The sequence below is a fragment of the Hyperolius riggenbachi genome, chromosome 5 (genome assembly GCF_040937935.1).
Source record: "Hyperolius riggenbachi isolate aHypRig1 chromosome 5, aHypRig1.pri, whole genome shotgun sequence".
Classification (NCBI taxonomy): domain Eukaryota; kingdom Metazoa; phylum Chordata; class Amphibia; order Anura; family Hyperoliidae; genus Hyperolius; species Hyperolius riggenbachi.
In genome coordinates, this window is record NC_090650.1 from 333,744,412 (window position 1) to 333,766,827 (window position 22,416).

General features: G+C 41.8%; 1 protein-coding gene across 2 annotated transcripts in view; it reads left to right on the forward strand.

Annotated features, from left to right (window-relative positions):
* Positions 1-22,416, forward strand: part of MAPRE2 (microtubule associated protein RP/EB family member 2) — a 241,828-nt gene that overhangs the window by 49,825 nt on the left and 169,587 nt on the right. The window contains exon 3 of one of the 2 annotated variants that reach the window (XM_068237353.1): positions 20,765-20,847. The exons of the other annotated variant lie outside the window; for it this stretch is intronic. The gene's annotated coding sequence lies outside the window, so the exon portion shown is untranslated. The remainder of the gene's footprint in view (positions 1-20,764; positions 20,848-22,416) is intronic. 2 annotated transcript variants of the gene reach the window in all.

Below are 22,416 nucleotides of genomic sequence, written 5' to 3' on the forward strand. Positions count from 1 at the left end.
GCGCGGTGATCGTGTCGTAAACTCGTTCGCTGTTGCGAATGAGTGCGGGGTTCGAGTTTAGCTAGCGTTTATTTTCCTTGATGTTCTGATTGTTCTTGCTTGCTGTGCCTTTTGCTACTCTCCTGTTCTGTCCTGCTCGGTCTTGTGTCACTGTTGGCATTCGCCAGTCTTGCGATTGCGTTCATACTTTGTTTCTGCTGATGTGTGTTCACCGTCGCTGGATGGCGACTAGATTGGTGGACACACATTTTTTTGGGGAAAGGGTAACCTACCAGCGTGACTTCCTTGTTGATTACACCCAGATCTATTATCTCCTCTCCTTTTTATCCCGTTTTTCTATTTTAATTTTATTTTTGAGTTCCTGATTGCCTATCTGTTATGTCTACACTAATTTCATCCCATTTCCTTGAACTTTAACATGGACCTTTCGCAAAATGTAAAAGTGGATCCGAGATAAACTTTTACTCATTGCATAATTATCTTCCTTCCATATAGTTTGTTATAAACTGTTCTAATCACTTTTTTCCGGCACCAGCAACTCATCAGCAAGAGTTGCACACACGACTCATCACAGCAAGCAGGAGATAGTTTTTTTTTTTTTTTTTTTTTTTTTTTTTTTTTTTTTTTTTTTTTCCTTAGGCTTCTTCAATATTCACGTTATTTATTCAGGAAACCGAAATACAGATAGATACAGTTCATCATATCCTCGCCACGCCAATCTTCATGTTGCGTTCCAAGCTTCTTGATTAAACTTCCTGCTGAAGTCAATCGGGTACCTTCTTTCTAAACTACGTTACACTAGACTACCTATGTACAGCATACATTATATCAGATTACATATAGAATGAAAATACTTAGAGGTCCTAGTCAGCATTTAGAGCTAGTGTGAAAGTAAGAAGCAGAGTGAGCTCTGATCGCCCACCTGGGTTTTAATACCGACTAGGAAAGAGTTAAATGTCACATCATCTTCGCCCTCCCCTAGACCAGACTATTGGTTGAGCCCCCTCGTGGTATCATAATACCCACCTACTCGATTAAAATTCAATGTCACCTTTCCTTTACTTACTGGAATTGGGTATTTTGGTAAACATGGCCTATGTTGATTGTTCCTGTGGTGTACGTGTTGAGGTCAGAGTAGGCCTGTGGCCTTCTTTCAGGAACATGTTCTCTGATGTTCTCAGTATCTGCTTGTTTATTCAAGCAGACACCGAGATGCCTCTGCCTGCATCACAAGAAACTCTATTTAAAAGACATACTCTGCGGACAAGCCTTTTACATAAAACTCAGGCCAAGTAACTGAGGCCTACTTAAATTCTAACATAGTTTATAGGGCATTCCTCAAGCCAATTTTTTTTTTTTTTTTAAATACACTATAAACTAAACAAGCCTCACCCACAGCTTCTCCAGTGCCTTGGCACTTTGAGACAGATGTAGCAAGGGCTTATGGGAGCTCAGTCTGGGCAGGAGGAGGTGTTACTAGCCAGAGATTTCAGAGGCAAGGGGCGGTGGAGAGGCTGAGGGCTGGAGATGCACAACAGCTTGCCTGTGTGTAATGTGACAAACAGAACATGGCCGCTGTCGTATCACAGGAAGAAATAATCATATACTGTACTATATCTAAACTTTAGATGAACTATATAGACAAGTTACTTGTTATAGTTAGTTTTTCATCTCGGATCCACTTTAATGGAGTGAGACTCGAGCCTGAGTTTTACATTGCGCCAGCCCTTCCCTCACTCATTAACCTGCTTCCACTGGTCAACTTACACCATTTGTGTTGTTGGCAAGCGAATAAGTGGGCACTGATCTAATGACAGTCAGCCAATTGGAGCAGCTTAGTGAGGGAGGAAATGGTGGGCACAATGAATGTTTCAGGTGTGAGTGTCACTCCATAAACAATTTGGCACAATTCATTTATTCATCCTACCATCTGTCCACTCCCCTACATGTAGTCACTATCCACTTTGCATCCAGACATTATTTCCCCCTTATGGACCAGAGCCGTTTTGATGTTTTAGCCATGACCCTAGTTAAACAGCAATAACTTTATCCCTACTCAGGACATTTGAATGATCTACAGTGGTGTGAAAAACTATTTGCCCCCTTCCTGATTTCTTATTCTTTTGCATGTTCGTCACACTTAAATGTTTCTGCTCATCAAAAACCGTTAACTATTAGTCAAAGATAACATAATTGAACACAAAATGCAGTTTTAAATGATGGTTTTTATTATTTAGTGAGGAAAAAAACTCCAAATCTACATGGCCCTGTGTGAAAAAGTGATTGTCCCCCTTGTTAAAAATTAACTTAACTGTGGTTTGTCACACCTGAGTTCAATTTCTGTAGTCACCCCCAGGCCTGATCACTGCCACACCTGTTTCAATCAAGAAATCACTTAAATAGGAGCTATCTGACACAGAGAAGTAGACCAAAAGCACCTCAAAAGCTAGACATCATGCCAAGATCCAAAGAAATTCAGGAACAAATGAGAACAAAGTACTGTAATTGAGATCTATCAGTCTGGTAAAGGTTATAAAGCCATTTCTAAAGCTTTGGAACTCCAGCGAACCACAGTGAGAGCCATTATCCACAAATGGCAAAAACATGGTACAGTGATGAACCTTCCCAGGAGTGGCTGGCCGACCAAAATTACCCCAAGAGCGCAGAGAAAACTCATCCGAGAGGCCACAAAAGACCCCAGGACAACATCTAAAGAACTGCAGGCCTCACTTGCCTCAATTAAGGTCATTGTTCATGACTCCACCATAAGAAAGAGACTGGGCAAAAACGGCCTGCATGGCAGATATCCTTGGCGCAAACCACTTTTAAGCAAAAAGAACATTAAGGCTCGTCTCAATTTTGCAAAAAAAACATCTCAATGATTGGCAAGACTTTTGGGAAAATACCTTGTGGACCGACGAGACAAAAGTTGAACTTTTTGGAAGGTGCGTGTCCTGTTACATCTTGCGTAGAAGTAACACAGCATTTCAGCAAAAGAACATCATACCAACAGTAAAATATGGTGGTGGTAGTGTGATGGCCTGGAGTTGTTTTGCTGCTTCAGGACCTGGAAGGCTTGCTGTGATAGATGGAACCATGAATTCTACTGTCTACCAAAAAATCCTGAAGGAGAATGTCCGGCCATCTGTTTGTCAACTCAAGCTGAAGCAATCTTGGGTGCTGCAGCAGGACAATGACCCAAAACACACCAGCAAATCCACCTCTGAATGGCTGAAGAAAAACAAAATGAAGACTTTGGAGTGGCCTAGTCAAAGTCCTGACCTGAATCCTATTAAGATGTTGTGGCATGACCTTAAAAAGGCGGTTCATGCTAGAAAACCCTCAAATAAAGCTGGATTGAAACAATTCTGCAAAGATGAGTGGGCCAAAATTTCTCCAGAGCGCTGTAAAAGACTCGTTGCAAGTTATCGCAAACGCTTGATTGCAGTTATTGCTGCTAAGGGTGGCCCAACCAGTTATTAGGTTCAGGGGGCAATTTCTTTTTCACACAGGGCCATGTAGATTTGGAGTTTTTTTCCTCACTAAATAATAAAAACCATCATTTAAAACTGCATTTTGTGTTCAATTATGTTATCTTTGACTAATAGTTAACGGTTTTTGATGAGCAGAAACATTTTAAGTGTGACAAACATGCAAAAGAATAAGAAATCAGGAAGGGGGCAAATAGTTTTTCACACCACTGTATACACCGTTTTTTCAAGACAAACTAGGTTTTCATTGGGGGGTATTTTGTACAAAGAAAACAGTTTTCTATTCATTTTAATGGGAAAAAAAGAGGAAAAAGCAGAATTAAAAATGCATGATTTCTCAGTTTTTATCGGTTCCAGCTTAAAAATAAAAAGTGCTACTGTCATAAAAACCATGCCACTAGTATTATGTCCCCCAGAATAGATAGCCAGATGTGTCCCCAGTATCAGCCCCCCCAGGATAGTCAGATATGTCCCCAATAGAAGCCCCCCAGTATAGTCAGATGTGTCCCCTGCATTTTCCACCCCCCAGCATAGATCGTCAGATGCGCCCCTAAGAATAGTGCCTCTAATTATCGCCAGATGTGCCCCTGGGATCAGCATTCCCCCATTTTAGCCAGATATGCTCCCAGGATTAACACCGGCCCCCCATCATAGCCAAATGTGCCCCCGGTATTAGATTCCCCCCCCCCACCCGGTAACAAGATGTGCCTTACTATTACACTCCCAACCCCCCCCCCCCCCAGTTAGCTAGATGTCTCCCAGTGATCTTAACATTCCCCCCCCCCCTTTTAAATACCCACCCCCTCCCCCAGGATCGATAGCCAGATGCCCCCCCCATCAGGCAGCCCCCTCCGTGCATAAATGGTTAAAAAAATCCTCCAGCAAGCAGCCTCACTCACCTTACCTCGTTCCTGCGACTATCCTTAAGCCCGAGCCTCTGATCCCCGCTCTGCAGTCAGCCCCGCTATGCCGAATATCCGGTCCCGGCTTGATGACGTCATCAAGCCGGGACCCGGATATTCGGCATAGCGGGTATCAGAGGCTCGGGCTTCAGGATAGTCTCAGGAATGAGGTAAGGTGAGTGAGGCTGCTTGCTGGAGGATTTTTTTAACCATTTATGCAGGGAGGGGGACAGGTGAAGGATCGCTGCAGTTGACTACTGCAGCGATCATTCATGGGAGGGGGGTGGGCTAATTGGCTATAAGGGAACATGTTCCCTTTCGCCAATTAGTAATGCAGCTGACAGTGCCGGGGGTGCGCTCTGAAGCGCACCCGATCGTGCACAGCTGGTCTGCAAACAGGTCAGTATATCTACGTCCTTGTGGCTTGGAGGGTGCCACAGCTGACGTAGATATACTGTAGCAGTGGAGGAAGTGGCTATAATTGTAGAGGGCACCCCAACAATTACAGCTCCTAATGCTTGCTATCTGTTTTGACGTTGAGCTCTTATTTAATCCTCATACTACCTCATTCACCACTTCCTGCTACTTTCATAAAAAATATCCCAAATATGCACTCACACAAATGTAGTAAACTTCTTGTACTTGCCCTATTTTCCATCGCCACTACTGCACCATCATAGGCCATAGTTTACCAGCAAACATAATGGCTATTTTCTACACTTTACTCTGCTTTTATCTCATGCTCTTCTCCTCCTCTCCCTCCTCTGCTCTTGTTTGAATTGGTGCTCCAGTGGAGAGATTGGCAAACTCCTAAACCTTTCTTACAGAGCTTTCCAAACGTTTTCCCCTCAATAAATTTCTTGACTAAGTTCCAGATACCATCTTATCCACAGCCTTTGCTTCTCGTATGAATCCCTCCTTTTCCCAATTTTATTCACCACCTCTCATTCTCATATCCAGGATTTCTCAGGAGTTTCACCTCTTCTTCTGAACTCTCTTCCACACCTCATCCAACATGCTCTAAACCTTGAAACCATCTTTCCTAGAGAACTGCATGGTCTGGATGATGCTGGATTAGAATAAAGTAGGATTTTTACTGAATTTTTAAGTGATTAGGATCATTAATGGTTTTCAATTATTTCTGGCAAAGGTTCCCATCTGATTTATCTGTAATGCATGTCCATTTTCGGATTCAAATTATTATATTTGAGTATCTGTTACAATTTATAAAACAAAGTCTAAATTTAAATCAAAATATTTAAAACGTATGTGTGTTTGTTTTTTACATATCTTCTTAAGTTGGCTGTTATGGTAATGTGCTGGCTAGCAAAGTGTTTAAGGTGTTTTTAATTTAGATTTATTCTTAAGCCCAGTTCTTTTGTGAATGTGTTTTTTTAAATATAGGATTTAAAGGATAACAGACACATTCTGGATCAGTGTAACTCCTTATATTGCCTTATTTCCAGTAGACAAGACTATGGATTGCATTGGTGGTGTAGCACACATGTCTGATCCTGAAACAATGCCCTCACCTGCCAGATAGGTTCTAGTATGGGCAAATGGAGACAGAGGTAATGGGGCAGCTGCTGCCCTTGGGCAGGTCGTCAGGCTACATTAGTAACGTCTGTCTCCTAAACACAATCTGTTGGAGCTTTTCTGTCAGTGTTGCTTCAGAAAAATAAAAATACCTGACCTAATCATTTCATTTTTTTTTTTTTTTGTCTTTCTGTAGAGCTAATGTTACACATACGGTAGTTCTTTATAGTGTAGATAGAAACATACACGCAGAGTATAGCTCATTCAGTTAGACTCCTGGATATCTACCCGTTTGGGTCACTAGTAGGTAATGTATGCAAAACAAAAGTAGAAGATACAAACTTTATGTAGATGCTGTATTGGGGGTGATCATTTTACCCAGAGCTACATGAAAAAATTGGTGGCTACTTAGACACTGTGCTACTAGAGTAAGTGTTTGCAGTGTATGCTTAGTGCTGTACATTTACAAACTTGTGACATGCATTTCTGGTTATGTAAGCCTAAGGCACATGCTCAGGTGACCTATGCCTAGGAACAGCCCTGGCCTATAGTAAAGATTTGTGGTTACTGTATATTGCATGTGTTTGTAATCCATCCCTGAATAGTTGAAATCGGCGTAAGATGCGTCCTGTTGAAAAGTGCTCCTTTCACCAAGACACTGGTGGATAGGGCTGGGCATCCTGGGGGGGGGGGGGGGGGGGGATTGTTAGTCTTAACAGTCCTGTTTTGCACTACCGGGAGGGTGTTGGGTCTGGCATTTAGAAAGAGGGTCCTGTGTGTGTGAGTGAGTAGGTTTAGGTTGGGTCATAGTAAAAAATTTAGTACAATATCAGTAATTTTCCCAATATTCTATCAGCTTTTTCCTGTAGAGATGACATCTTCTAATTAATCCAGCACAAGCTTAATGTATTGCAAAAGGAAATTTCACGGACTCTGTGTACATGCAGCTATAAATACACTCTGTGTACATGCAGCTATAAATACACAGCCAATATTATAATAACCCTTTAGCAAATGTTGCTGGGGCTTGAGGTGGCACACACCAACGTTCTGACCTAAAGGCAGTAAATGTACAGTATATTCTACCCAGGCCATGGTTTGTTGAGGTTTTGCAATCTTGAACAGCCTTAGCAAATGAGAACTAGTAAGTCGAGGTATGACTAGTTTTTCAGTAGGACTGGGCTGTAATTTAAAAATTATAATTAGAAATAAGCACTTGCTTCCAATGCTTAAAACAGTTAAGGATCTCACATATGTTTGTTAGAGATTAAGTACCGTAGATTCCTGCTGGTATATTATGAATGCTGTGACTCCCATCTGCATTTATTATCCTAGTGTAATGTCAGAAGGCAAGTCACAGCTGCCATAGAATGCAATCCGGTTTAGCTGGGTATCCAAAGGCAACAATCTATGGATTTGATGTATGACTTTTCCAATATTGTACTAAAAATGTGGTGGTAAATAGTAAAATATGTGATCTACAAACCTGGTCCTTGCAGTTTCACCATTACATTTATCCAATTGGTTAGTGTTCTGTTTTAATGGACAACTGAAGTGAGAGGAATACGGAGGCTGCCATATTTATTTCCTTTTAAACAATACCAGTTGCCTGGCAGCCCTGCTGATCTTTTTGGCTGCTGTTGTGTCTGAATCACACCACAAACAAGCATGCAGCTAATGTCAGATTTGACATCAAACGCCTGCTCTGCTGCATGCTTGTTCAGGGGTTATGGCTAAAAGTATGAGACAGAAGATCAGCAGGGCAGCCAGGCAACTGGTATTGCTTAAAAGGAAATAAATATGGCAGCCTCCATATCCATCTCGCTTCAGTTGTCCTTTTAAAGCTAGGACTTGTAGTGTTTGGAATGTAGTATTAATTACCAGACTGCAGATTACATCTTATACAAAGGCAGGAGAAAGTAACAAAATAGTAAATGGAACAATCCCATGTCACGTATGTAGTTTTGTACACAATAACCAGTTGCATTTTTTATTAGCCTGAGGATAGCCAATAGCATAAGGCCTGTTTTATACATGGCCAGCGCGTTGCAAGTCTTCACCCCCATGCAGCTGCCATGCCAAAACATTCATATAACCCTGCGGCAGAGTGCGGTGAGAGGGTCATATGCATAGTGCCACCACCCCGCATGCGGCTCGCACACACCCCTGGCACGCACTTTGTCGCATGAAGCTGCCCTTCACCCAGTGTCCTACTCCCTTCTTGATAGGAAGTATACCGCTTCCTGGACTCCTGCCTTTCCTGTCGTATTTGCATCGTTGCGCACATTCGCACCACCGCTGCCCAGAAATGTTTAATTTCCGCAACACCCATTGACTTAAATAAATCGTGCCACCACGTCATCTCTGTGGAACTCGCACTGTAACATGCTGTTGACTTTGCAGCGGGTTGGCAACATCAGTTACCAACACAACGCTACGTGTGCTGGGCCCCATACACTTTTTATTTGCTGTTGCGTTACCCTGCATGCAGAAAAGGTAACTCAAAAAAGTGTCCAAGTGTAAAAGAGGCCTAAAGGGAAGCAGAGATGACACATATGAAGACTGGCATATTTATTTCAATGGGCATTGCTGCCTAGTTGTCTTGCTGATCCTCTGCCTGTAATACTTTTAGCCGTAGACCCTGATCAGGCATGCACATCAGATGTTTCTGACAAATATGTGAACGGATTAGTGGCATTCTAGTTTTGGGTGTGTAATTCAGACTGCTGACCAGAGAGATCAGCAGGACTGCCAGGCAACTGGTATGGTTTAAAATTAAATAAATCTGGCAGCTTCTATAGGTCTCACACCTCTGGTTCCTTTTTAAAAAATAAGTTTGTAAATGGATTTGCAGTGTATGGTAGGAATAGATTCCTTCTAAATCACTTTTTCTGAAAGGAATCAATAGATTTGGAACATTAGGTGGAAACCTATACGTGTATGGCCAGCTTAAATCTCGTCAATGGTCTTTGTCTTTGTTATTCTTTTAATGTACATTGCAAATAATTTAAGAATCCAATTGATGATTTTCACAAATGTTATAAAGATGTGAACAATTAGTAGCATTTTATACTCCAGTATGCGTGGGAGTTTGTAAAGTATGGCTTTGTAAACATCTATAAATTCCATTTGGTAACATGAATCTCCTCTTCTAAATTCACTACTTGCCATCAGAGACCATTACATTGCTCATTTTAATTTTATTGCTTTTTTTTTTCTTTTTTTTTTAAATAATACAGCCTGACAAAGTGCAGAAACAGAAAAATGAGGAATTCAGCAGCATTTTGACCCAGGCTGCTTGGTTAGAAGCCAGGATCTGAGCCTGAATAGGTTTATTTCACTGATTCAGACACCAGCACACAAATACATGGGTGGTATTCATTGCTCACAACTATGAAGTGTATGTTACTGTGGTTCCATGCTGTACATTGAAGCGGTGGGATTTTTGTGAGATGATAGAACACATCTGGCTCATGGTCTCTCAGAGATACTTTGCTGAGTGCAGGTGGCCTCCTCGCAACTCATTTAGTATTCTACTACATCAGCACTGTATACATGGTGCTGCAGGCATGTCCTAGTGTCATTCATAGAACTATGCTCCATTATCTGGCTTAACCTGCAAGGGTCATCCTATAAATCCTGTCAGTGTCATAAACAGTGGAAGTGGCTTGTTGACAGGTCTGTTGCCAGTAGCAGAAGTGAAGATATTAACATTAATTATTTAAATTGTAATGATCCTGTTATACAGTGATTAAAGTGTCTTATTTCACTTAACAAAAACTTTTGTTATAGCAGTATTTAGGAAAATTTCCAACCTAAAGTGGAGGGATGATTTACAATGAACTTCGCAGAACACAATGCGATTTTACAATGCAAGTTCTGTATTGGCGTTTTACAAATGTCACTGGAAGCTGGGAACTCAAAGAGAAATGCAGCATGCAGGACATTTGTTATCAGGCAAAATCGTATCACAAATATATATATATATATATATATATATATATATATATATATATATATATATATATATATATATATATATATATATATATATATATATATATATATATATATATATATATATATATAATTATTTGACCCCTCACTGATTTTGTAAGTTTGGCCAATGACAAAGAAATGAAAAGTCTCAGAACAGTATCATTTCAATGGTAGGTTTATTTTAACAGAGGCAGATAGCACATCAAAAGGAAAATCGAAAAAATAATCTTAAAGGGAAGGTTCAGGGAGGGGATTAAAAAATAAAAATAAATTTCCACTTACCTGGGGCTTCCTCCAGCCCGTGGCAGGCAGGAGGTGCCCTCGCCGCCGCTCCGCAGGCTCCCGGTGGTCTCCGGTGCCCGACCTGGCCAGGCCGGCTGCCAGGTCGGGCTCTTCTGCGCTCCATTTCCTGGGACTTCTGCGTCCCACGCCGGCGCGCTGACGTCATCGGACGTCCGCCGGGCTGTACTGTGCATGCGCAGAACTACTGCGCATGCGCAGTACAGCCCGGCGGACGTCCGATTTTCCTTTTGATGTGCTATCTGCCACTGTTAAAATAAACCTACCATTGAAATGATACTGTTCTGAGACTTTTCATTTCTTTGTCATTGGACAAACTTACAAAATCAGTGAGGGGTCAAATAATGATTTCCTCCACTGTGTATATGTGTGTGTGTGTGTGTGTGTGTGTGTGTGTGTGTGTGTGTGTATATATATATATTTATTATTATTATTATTATTATTATTATTATTATTATTATTATTATTATTATATTTGTGACTTAATCATCGTCCGGTAACCAGCGATTCTTGTTTTTACAGAAAAGCATGCATTTAAGGCATGTGCGTCTTCTTGTTTTGTGTTGTTGTTAGTTAGTTTTTTTTTTTTTTCTCCAGCATTTTACGTTTTAATAATCTCTCTTTTCAACCAGAGAACAAATACAGTTTCAGAAAATGTTTTTTTGTATTTTTTAAACCATAATGGGCTAGCCCCATCTATGGACTGTTGATTCTTATGGCTCTAAATTGAGGGGCTATGGCTTCAACACTTTTACAGGGTAATGGAAAGCTGGCAACGGGGGTCTAGAATAGTTGCGGCAAAATATGAGGGACACTGAAAAAACTGCCACATACTACTACTTTGTGATTCTACATTTCTGATGCATCCTAGTTGTTTCCAGAACCAGAACGCCCATAGAAATGGGGGAAAAAACACGGAGAAGAATATGACAAATTATAAATTAATCTATTTCCCTGATGCTGTGAGGTAGATGGAGTTAACTTGCTCCTCTATCTAATTTTTTTTTTTTTTTTTTTTTTTATTGCAGAGTTGTTCAAACATACTGAGCTTCTGTTCTCTTTCTGCACTACAAAGCTGGGCCTTAAAGCCCCTACTAATCTGCTGAAAAGATTTGTCTACATACAGAGCAAAATATCATGTGCAAAAAGCTTATTTACTTATTTTTTTTTTTTTATCTAAAACCCAAATTCTGAGGATGAATACGCGTGCATGATGACATGTCTATGGAAGGCAGGACCACGCTGTTTATTCCTGAGGTTTTCCCAACATTCTAGAAAATAAAAAAAAACTGCTCTGGATGCATCGTTTGGCTATGAAAAGTTTTTGCAATATTTGTATTCTTTAAGTGATATTAAAGCGGAAAAAAATGCTAAATTGTATGTATAGTACGGATAATTAATAGAACATTAGTAGCAAAGTAAAAAGTAATCAGTTTTTATATAGGATTGTCTCAGACCTAAGTTGGGTCAGAGAGCTCAGGGAAGATTTTTTTTTTTTTTTTGCATAGCTAACTGAAGTTTCTTAACTCTTCCTATCCTGGAAACAATATGAGGCTCTATTATTTGCTACTAATGTTGTATTTCTTAGCTGTCCTATACATACAGTTCATTGTATCATAAGTTTATTTTAACTTCAGATTCCCTTTAGGTACTGTAAGACAACTTTGTAGATATTGGATATAAATTGGCGCGCATGTATTTTTTTAAATTTATTTATTATTTTTTTTGTTTGTTTAATTTTTTGCATATTAAAATTCATATTGTATTAACGGAATCTGGAGTGCTCAAATGCGACAAGATGCTTTGAACAAAGCTGCCTTATTGCATTTTTAGTGGGAATGCCATATTTTTCTCACTTTCCTGTAAGCTACTTTTCTCTCATTCTTTCAGTGGGTGGTTAACTTTAGTCTTGAAGAAAAGTGAAATATCCCCTGATCATGAAACATCTGGAATGTCTCTGTAAGATAGGAACACAGAACTGTATGCTTAGCCAGACCTCATATACTGCAAATAAAGATAAATCACATTTTTGTGGGAAAAAAAGCCATCCTTGTTTAGAGGAGATTGAATTTGGGAGATGCTCCCATTTATATATTTATATTTTACTCGTGTGAGTGCCTCAACTGAAAAGAACATATTGTCCTTATAAAAATAGAAAGTTGAAGCTTTTTATAGTATGCAGCTAGGATAGAGGTATTGGAACAGACAGAGGTAGTTCTAGATTTATGGAAAGACCACATGGGCATCGGTGTAGGCTTTGACCATTTCATGAGGCAACAAACTACTTGTGTTTCAGTAAGCTTGCGTGTTGCTTAACCCTGCATTTAATGTTTATTTACTAAACCATGTTTTAATGAAATGCTGTATATAGAGAGTTTCCACAAAGATGTGGTAAGACTTTCCTGTTGTCATCACTTCTACATGTTCTGCAACCAATCCCATAATGCATCACAACAGGGCAAACCATGCATTTTTTTTGTGGGGGGGGAGGCGGCATTTAGAGCAAGCATGCCAGGCTCCTGAAATTATCTGGCGGTTTGGTGTGAGTTCTGTTGACCTTAAACTCCTGCCAGTAGCTACTATTTTGTTACATTGCCCAGCATCAAACGCAGCACTAACTAATGTCCATTTTTTGTGGGGCTGTGCCAGAAGTCTTTTAAGTGACTAAATTAGTAGGATGCCATTTTCTATCTGTATATCTATATAAAGAAGCCTTATTACTCTACGGAGGGAGGCTCCTACAGATGCCCACCCCACTCTCGCTGCCACTCCCACTTCAATAGCTGTTTCTACTTTACTAATCTGACCAAAAACATGCAAGCAGTTCAAATCTGAATTCTGGACCTTTATGTGTGATGGGGACAGTGACTGAATTATGAATACATAAAGGACAACTGAAGCGATATGGAGGCTGCCATATTTATTTTTCCTTTTAAACAATACCAGTTGCCTGGCTGCCCTGCTGATCCGCTGCCTCTAATACTTTTTGCTGTAGGATGCAGCACATCAGATGTTTGACATTGCCAGATCTGACGAGATTAGCTACATGCTTGTTTCTGGTGTTTTTCAGACACTACTGCAGCCAAATAGATCAGCAAGGCTGCAGGCAACTGATATTGTTTAAAAGGAAATAAATATGACAGACTTCATATTGTTCTCATTTTAGTTGTCCTTTAAAGGGAAGGTCCAAGCAAAATAAAAAAATGAGTTTCACTTACCTGGGGCTTCTACCAGCCCCATGCAGCCATCCTGTGCCCTCGTAGTCACTCACTGCTGCTCCAGTCCCCCGCTGGCAGCTTGCCGACCTCGGAGGTCGGCGGGCCGCATTGCGTACATTTTTACGCATTCCCGCTAATGCAGGAACATTATCGCATACATTTTTACGCATAAGTGGTAAAAAATGTACGCATTGAACCAGTTGCGCGTAAAAATGTATGCAATAATGCTCCTGCACTAGCGGGAATGCGTAAAAATTTACGCAATGCGGCCCGTCGACCTCCAAGGTCGGCATGCTGCCAGCGGGGGACTGGAGCAGCAGCGAGTGACTACGAGGGCACAGGATGGCTGCATGGGGCGGGTAGTAGCCCAGGTAAGTGAAACTCATTTTTTTTATTTTACTTGGACCTTCCCTTTAACAAGAGCAATAATTGCAGCCAGGAAGATAGCATGTGTTAAAAAGCCAGTAATAAACAAGTGTCCATATTTTGTCTCTGGCTGGTTTACTTTACTTTAAAAGGGACACCATTTTGCTTTAAAGGGAACCTGAACTGAGTAAAATTATTTAAAATAAACACATGATGTAGCTGCAAATGAATATTACATACTTGCCTCACTTGTCAGTTCCTCTCAGAAACTCACCTATTTCTGCTTACAATGATCCCTTCCAGTTCTGACAATATTTTGTCAGAACGGAAATATACCAGTTGCTGTCAGTTATAGATCAACTGCTGTCAGTTACATCTGAATGTGCAAGGTAATGTCCATGTTTCCCTATGGCTCAAGTGGGCGATATTACAGTTTAACAGTGTGCTGACCAGGAAGCTGTTACAGGATCATCTCCATTTTTTAAAAAGGATGGAGAATTCCATTGATCACAGTGGACAAACAGGATGCAGGAGAGGAGAAAGAGATTGATGAGCAGACTACATGGGATGTAAGTATGACCTGTGTATGTTTTGACTTTTTATTTTCGGCTCAGGTTCTCTTTAAACAGGTGTCATGGGACCCATACAGAAAATTAATTGACCATAGCTTCAATTTCAACAGCCATAGTGAAACTGTTATAATAGACCAGTGCCAAACACTACAGAAAACTATAGTAAATGCTCCAAAGCTGTTTTTTTGTTTTGTTTCCTTAACACCCATAAATACATTTTATCCACACATTTTGACAGATGCTCCTGGAGTCTGAATAAGTATGTAGCTGGAAAGTACTGAGCCTCCTACTGGGCTCCAGCCCATAACCGCCTTGAGATTTGCCATGGCTGCCTTCTGGCTTCGCCCTCAGTGCTCATAGAATGTGGGTTACATATTTTCCTCAATGACAGTGCTAAGTTTTTGTTACCTTGAGTATACATAGTTACTCTGGAAACCGGTTACAATCACTACCATATGATGGCCAGTAAATGCAGTTATGAAGCTCTGTAAAGTATGAGTCAGTTACATGGCTGTAAACTGTCAAGCGTAGTTACATTTTTATCACAATGCTCACTATTGAAATGTCTTGTGATTCATGCTGCTTCTTTTGTCTTTTTTTACCACTCTTTCCTTCTGAACACATTGTTGTAGTAACTAGTAGTATTCTGCTAGAACTGATATGTATTTAATTGTGTAATACAGCCTGGAAAATGACTGAGCTTGGTTTACTAAGGTTCTTCCAAGGCTGACGGTCACATGAGAATGAGTGGCCCTGACTGTGTGTGGGAATGGTTTGTAGCCTTTGTCTAGATCATATCTGACCATACTGAGGATTCAGTGAAACAACATAATGTTAGTTTTAAAAAGAACAACATGCAGGCCGCCATATGTATTTCCTTTTAAACCGTACTAGTTGCCTGGCAGTTCTGCTGATCTTTCTGGTCAGTTGTGGTGCGTTATGTGGCTGTAGAGTACTGTAGAGTACTGTAGACTAAAACTCTTGGTGTCTGATCTTGTCCTCATCTTATTGCTTGGTCAGCAATGCTGGGGCCTGTGGCTTTCAGAACACAGAAGACCCCCAAATGGATCACATTAGCTGCTGTGCCTTGGGGGCCGTATTGGTGATGGAATTAGACCAGCTCACTACCCTAGGACTTTAGGTAGGCCAGATGGAGAAAAATGCTGGAGTGGTGTGACCCAGTAAGTAGTGTGTACTTCTATGTACATGTGAAGTCTGTACTTTTCAGTGCAAACTGCTTAGAGTAGTTTCCTCTTCCTGCCTGAGTAGTTGTGACTCTTTACTTATGTCTTTGGGTACAGTTATCCTTGCATACCCAGCAGCATGTTGCAGGGGCGTAACTAGACTTAATAGGGCCCCGCTGCAAAAATGATAGTATGGGGCCCCCTTGGTCGCTGCGGGTCACATGATCTGGAGCCAGTGAACGGCAACAGAGTGCTCTGCTGTGAAGCAATGCCTGGAAGCAGGAAAAAATTACACGCTCCTGCACACAGGTTTTTGTGAGCAAATAGGGAGGATTTTTTTTCCCTAACTGGCAGCACTTGTGGTTGGGGAGGTGGAGGAGCCCCAAAGCCTCTGGGCAATAGCAGGGGTTGCAGGAGTGATTGCTATGCCCATGGCATGTTACTAGCCAGTCCACAGTGTGTAAACAGTTGACATGTTGGCAATATGCATGTTTGCACGGTTTGTGCCTGAACTGCTTGCTAGTAATGTGCCACCTTCTGTACTGCCTGTATCATCCCTGTGTTGAGTGCTTTTATTTTGCCGTGCTTTGGGAGATCAGCCATTGCATTTATTTCTCACAAAAGCCAGACCTGGAGCTTTTAATATCTATTTCATTGCTTAATTATGCAACACGATATAATAGAAATGCAGGTTGAATCTTTTACATTGAAGTAAGGCTGTTGAATTGTGAAAGGTTTTCTAGATATTTTAGTTTGTACACAATGGCTTTTTCCTGGCTTCTCAGTCCTAAAGCTTGTGCATGTTTGTAACTTTGCATTCTGAATTTGCATTTGCAGCTTTTATCAATGGGCTTCTATGATGTTTCAATGCACTATTATTTTGATGATAATGAAAAATGTTAGTGTCAATTTGGTTATGTAAAGTGCACATAGGAGCTGCTGCTGCCAGTTATGTCATATGGGCTCACTATGCTAGTAATTTTCTGACCTGAATCAAGCACCAAGAAGGCCCTCATATACATGCTTCTTCTGGGTCACCAGCTCGTTAAAGCAAGGCTGACCAGAGTCTGCTGTAAAGGCCCATACACACGGCATACAAATGTCTGTACAGATGCGTCTTGAGCGACGGTTCGTTCGCGTGGACACGGAAAGAGACAAAGACTGTCAGCAGACTGGAGAAACGGCCATGTTTGAGTGATTGAACTGGTGACTCGCTCCTGATTTCTGTCGCAGGGGCTGTCGTTGTCCTCATATGTGTATGGAAGTCTTCTACAGCCTTCTACAGACAGTAGACTTGCTAGCAACAGATGTCTACGCAACATCCGGTTCTTGGCTCTGGCTAGCAGAGTCTTTACCCCTTTTGTTGTCACGTGTGAACAACTGTTGCTAGCCCGAACTGTCGCTGCTGTAAAATCCCGAATTGTTGCTTGTCTGTTGTTGTTACTTTGCAGCTACAGACATTTGTATGCCGTGTGTAAACCTGGTATAGCTCAGAGGAGAGACTACTAATAAATGTGGTGGCTAAGTGGTTAACATTCTTGCTCTGTAGTGCCAGAGTCGCGGGTTTGTATTCCAGCCAGGACTCTGTGCATGGAGTTTGTATATTCTCCTTGTGTTTTCTCTGGGCATTCCAGTTTCCTCCCACATATCAGAAACTATTAATTGTTAAATATGAGCCGTAAATGACAACTGAAGTGAGAGAAATATGGAGGCTGCCATACATATTTCCTTTTAAACCAATTTAGTTGCCTGGTAGCCCTGCTGGTCCTATGTTTCTAATACTTCGGCTCTGAACAAGCATGCAACAGATCAGGTGTTTCTGACATGTCAGATCTGACGAGATTAGCCACATGCTTGTTTATGGTGTGATTCAGATACTAATGCAGCCAGTGATCAGCAGGACTGTCAGGCAACTGGTATTTTTTTTAAAAGGAAATATGGCAGCCTCCATATCCCTCTCACTACAGTTGCCCTTTAATGAGGGAGAGTCCATGACCGGGATTATGCAATACTCTCCATAAAGTAAGGGACCTAGCTGCACTTGGAGTCCACCCAAGTCTACAACTTTGGATCACAGACTTTCTTTCCAATAGGTCCCAAGTCGTCAGATTGGGCGACATCCACTCTCAAGCTGCGACCACGAACACAGGAGCTCCTCAAGGCTGCGTACTGCCACCACTGCTGTTCTCCCTCTACACAAACAATTGCAGATCTGAGGCAGACTCTGTCAAGGTCATCAAGTTCGCTGACGACACCACCATCGTTGGCCTTGTCACCAAGTATAATGTCCATGAGTACCGTCAGCAGGTGGAGAGAATTTGCAACTGGAGCAAGGAGAACAGGCTGGTGCTAAACACTGCAAAGACCGTTGAGTTAATCATCGACTTCAGGAAGGCCGCTCCCACCCCACCTCCAATCTACATTGGCGGCAATGAGGTAACCAGAGTACCCTGCGCCCGGCTTCTGGGTACCACCATCTCCAGTGGCCTCAGCTGGAAGCCCAACATCACTGCCACCCAACGGAAGGCCCAACAAAGACTCTTCTTCCTCCGCCAGCTGAGAAAGTTCGGCATGACTCAAGAAATTCTAACCAGCTTTTACTCCGCCACCATTGAGTCGATCCTCTGCTCCTCCATCTTGGTGTGGTATGCTGGCGCCACTGTAAATGATAGGGACAAACTACAGAGGGTCATCAGGTCAGCAGAGAGGATCATTGGGTGCCCCCTACCCTCACTTGCCCTACTGCACAACAAAAGACTAAAAACCAGAGCATTGAGGATTGCAAATGATCCCTCTCACCCAGGCCACCGCTACTTCAGCATTCTGCCCTTGGGACGGAGGCTACGAGCCATCTCCACTAAAACCATGAGACACAGGAACTCGTTCTTCCCCTCGGCAGTCAGCCTCCTTAACTCCCTCCACATTCTACCATCAAAGCAAGCTTCAACGAGCGGCAGGGCCGGCAGTGCTACTGCCGCACATCTGACTAGCCCACAAGACTAACTATTAGACATCTCAGTGACACTCTGGGAATGTGATGTGTTTACAATGTAATGTTAATCTGATACCTGTCTCTTTCTATGTACTCTTCCTGAGCTATTTGTATTGTGCCAAAAACAATTCCGGGCATGACCCCTCATGCTTGGCGAAATAAATTATTCTGATTCTGAAGTACCTGGGAATCTGTAAATTAATCAGCTGAGCAGACACAAAAAATTGAGGGCGTGGCACTGGCTGCTAAACTATTCTTGTGTGCATTTAAATAGACTCTGAAGCGAGTCTGAATCCACTTTTTTATTAATGTTATGCACTATAAGCCCTGCTAAACCACCCCATCCTCCGGGCAAAACGAGGGGTTTATACCCCGCCCCCAAATCCCCTGTGCAAAATCCACGACGTTCTTGGTCCTTGATTTTGCTGCCCATGGAGGCAGAGCTTAGGGCTGCAGCTCTGCCTCCATGCGCGTCAATCTGCCTGCGAATCTCCGCTTCTCCCCACCCCTCTCAGTGAAGGAAGATTGAGAGGGGTGGGGAGAGGCAGCGATTAGCAGGGATTGACGTGCAAAGAGGCAGAGCTACAGCCCTAAGCTCTGCCTCAAGCAGGAAGCGCTCCCCGGACTCAGCAGAGTGGATTTGGGGGTTTTGGTAAAATTACTGACCTTCTAATACTTAATTACCATAGTAAAATAGTATTATTTACCAATGTTGTACTATGACTTAACCTGCTCTTACACAGAACCTTCTGATGCTTAACCCTCCCTCTAGCAATGCCTAACCCTTCCTCTATCGATGCCTAACACCAACCTGCGGCACCTACCCCTTAATCCCCATGCCTATAGCGGTGTACTCTGATTTGTCACTCGGGCTGTCATTTGTTATGGTCTGTGTTAGTGGGAGCAAAAGCTAAATGTAATGATTTCTAGAGCAGAAAACTAGGTTACACACAACATGACTTTTTTTTTTTTTTTTATTATTATTATTTTTTTAGGAAATGAAAGGTGTAGTCAGTAACAGGTTTGTTTTGAGAATAGTCTCACTCCCATTAGTTGTAAATCTCAGACAAAGCACCACCCAAATTACTTCATAAATGGAACATTTGAAAACTGATGTAGTTTACGAGCCAGTAATTGTAGGGAATTGGCCAGAGATTATGTAACAAATTACTAGGCTGGGTTGACATTTACAGTACTGACTTGAAGCACTATTCTAAATTTAAAGTACAAAGGGCCTTGGTGTTTTTACCCTTACCATAACCTTTCTGAAAACATGCCACTGGAGTTCAACTTTGAGGCTGTGTTACCTGTGTTACACTGTAGATTTTTTTTTCTCTCTCTTATTTTTCTTAATGGATGTTTTAGCAGCTTGCACAAACTTGCAATGTTCCATTAAAATCTGTTGTATTATTCACATTACATGTTGCATTCAAGCTTGCAATGTGTTCCTTAGGCTCCCTGCACACTGCATGCGATTCCGAATCTGATTTTTAATCGGTTTTTACATCCGATTCTGATTTTTAATCTTTACTGCATGCTGCATTTTTTGATCCATTTTTCTGTTGAATGTATTCAGGGAAAATTGGAATAAAAAATCTGAATCGTCATCGCAAAACAGATTTGCAGTGTGCAGGGAGCCTTAGAGTGACACTGAAGCGAATCCCCCCCCCCCCCCCCCCCAAATAAACAAACAAAAAAAAACCTTCTGAGATGATGGATTGTATGTGTAGTATGGATAAGTAGAACATTAGTAGCAAAGGAAAGTCATAATTTTTTTTTTCAGGTATATAGCTTTTTTATAACATTGCATCATTCTCTAATATTTGCAGTTTACCAACTACTCTCTGCATTTTAAACTATGAAACAGAGCAGAGCCAATGACACTTTGAACTTCTCTGCAGTACAATCTTATCTGAAGTTGTCTTTCATTGTTTCTTTGATGTATAAGTGCTTCAGAAAATAGCATTGCTCTGACTAAATTAGTCAGAGAGCTCAGAGAAGTGCTTTTGCATAGATAACAAGTGAAGTTTCTTAACTATATTCCTGTACTGGAAACCATATCAGACTCTTATATGTGCTATTAGTGTTATAATGAATTATATGTGTAGTACAGCAGAAAAATAGATCATAAGTTTATTTTCACTCTGCCTTACCAAGGTAAGGCAGAGTTATTAAATGCTTTCTTTGCTTCTGTCTTCACAAAGGAAACAGCACTGTTGCAAATAACAGATGCAGAAGAGTCTCAATCTTCCAATTGTAATATTACTTAACGCAGGAAGAAGTGAAGGTAAGACTAAATAAATTAAAAATAGACAAGGCACCTGGCCCGAATGGCATGCATCCTCGGGTCCTAAGGGAATTAAGTTCAGTTATAGATAAACCCCTTTATCTTATCTTTTGTGACTCTCTTTCAACTGGCAGAGTCCCAGTGGATTGGCGTACAGCCCACGTTTTCCCATTATTTAAAGAGACACTGAAGCGAGACTAAATCTCGCTTCAGGTCTTATATATAGCAGGGGCACGTGTGCCCCTGCTAAAACGCCGCTATCCCGCGGCTTAACGGGGGTCCCTTCACCCCCAACCCACCCCCCGCAAACCTGGGTCGGAAAAAGGTCGCTGGAGCTGATCTTCCTGGAGGCAGGGCTAATGGCTGCAGCCCTGCCTCCAGTCGCGTCTATCAGACGCGCATCGCCGCCTCTCCCCCGCCCCTCTCAGTGAAGGAAGACTGAGAGGGGCGGGGGAGAGGCGGAGGTACGCGTATGACAGACGCGCATGGGGCAGGGCTGCGGCGGTTAGCCCTGCCCCAACCAGGAAGCGCTCCCCCGCTGCTCGGAGGGGGTTTGGGGGGACAGGGACCCCCGTTAAGCCGCGCTATAGCGGCGTTTTAGCAGGGGCACGCATGCCCCTGCTAGCTATGAGGTCTGAAGCGAGATCTATTCTCGCTTCAGACTCTCTTTAAGAAGGGCAAAAAATCAGATCCAGGAAATTATAGACCTGTAAGCTTAACATCAGTTGTATGCAAACTATTTGAGGGGTTACTAAGAGATACTATACATGACTCCATAGTAGAAAATAATCTTATTTCTCAGCATCAGCATAGGTTTATTAAAGACAGGTCCTGTTTGACTAACATGCTCAGCTTTTATGAGGTAGTGAATGCTAATATGGATATTGGGAATGCTGTAGATGTGATATACTTGGACTCTGCAAAGGCCTTTGACGCTGTTCCCCACAAGTCTTGTGCAGAAGTTGAGGATGCAAGGACTGGGGAAGAGTCTGTGTGCATACATGGGGAACTGGCTAATGGACAGAAAACAGAGTTGTGGTCAATGGATCATACTCAAAATGGGTGACTGTTAGCAGTGGGGTCTGTACTGGGTCCAGTGCTCTTCAATTTATTTAATAATGACCTAGTAGATGCAGTAGAAAGCAATGTTGCTATTTTTGCAGATGATACAAAATTGTGCAGAGTCATCAACTTTCAGGAAGATAGTGACATGTTGTAACAGGGTCTGGATAGGATGGCTATATGGGCACATAAATGGCAGATGAAATGCAATGTTGAATAATGTAAAGTCATGCATTTTGGTCGTACCAATGGTCTAGCACCATACAAAATAAATGGGATACAGTTGGGGTCATCAAACTTGGAGAAGGACTTAGGAGTACTCATCGACAACAAGTTAAATAATCATATTCAATGCCAAGCCGCTGCAGCTAAAGCTAATAAAATTTTGGGATGCATTAAAAGGGAAATAAAAAACTTGAGATGCTAGCATAATATTTCCCATGCTTAACTCTTTAGTAAGGCCACATCTGGAATATGGAATTCAGTTCTGGGCACCACATTACAGGA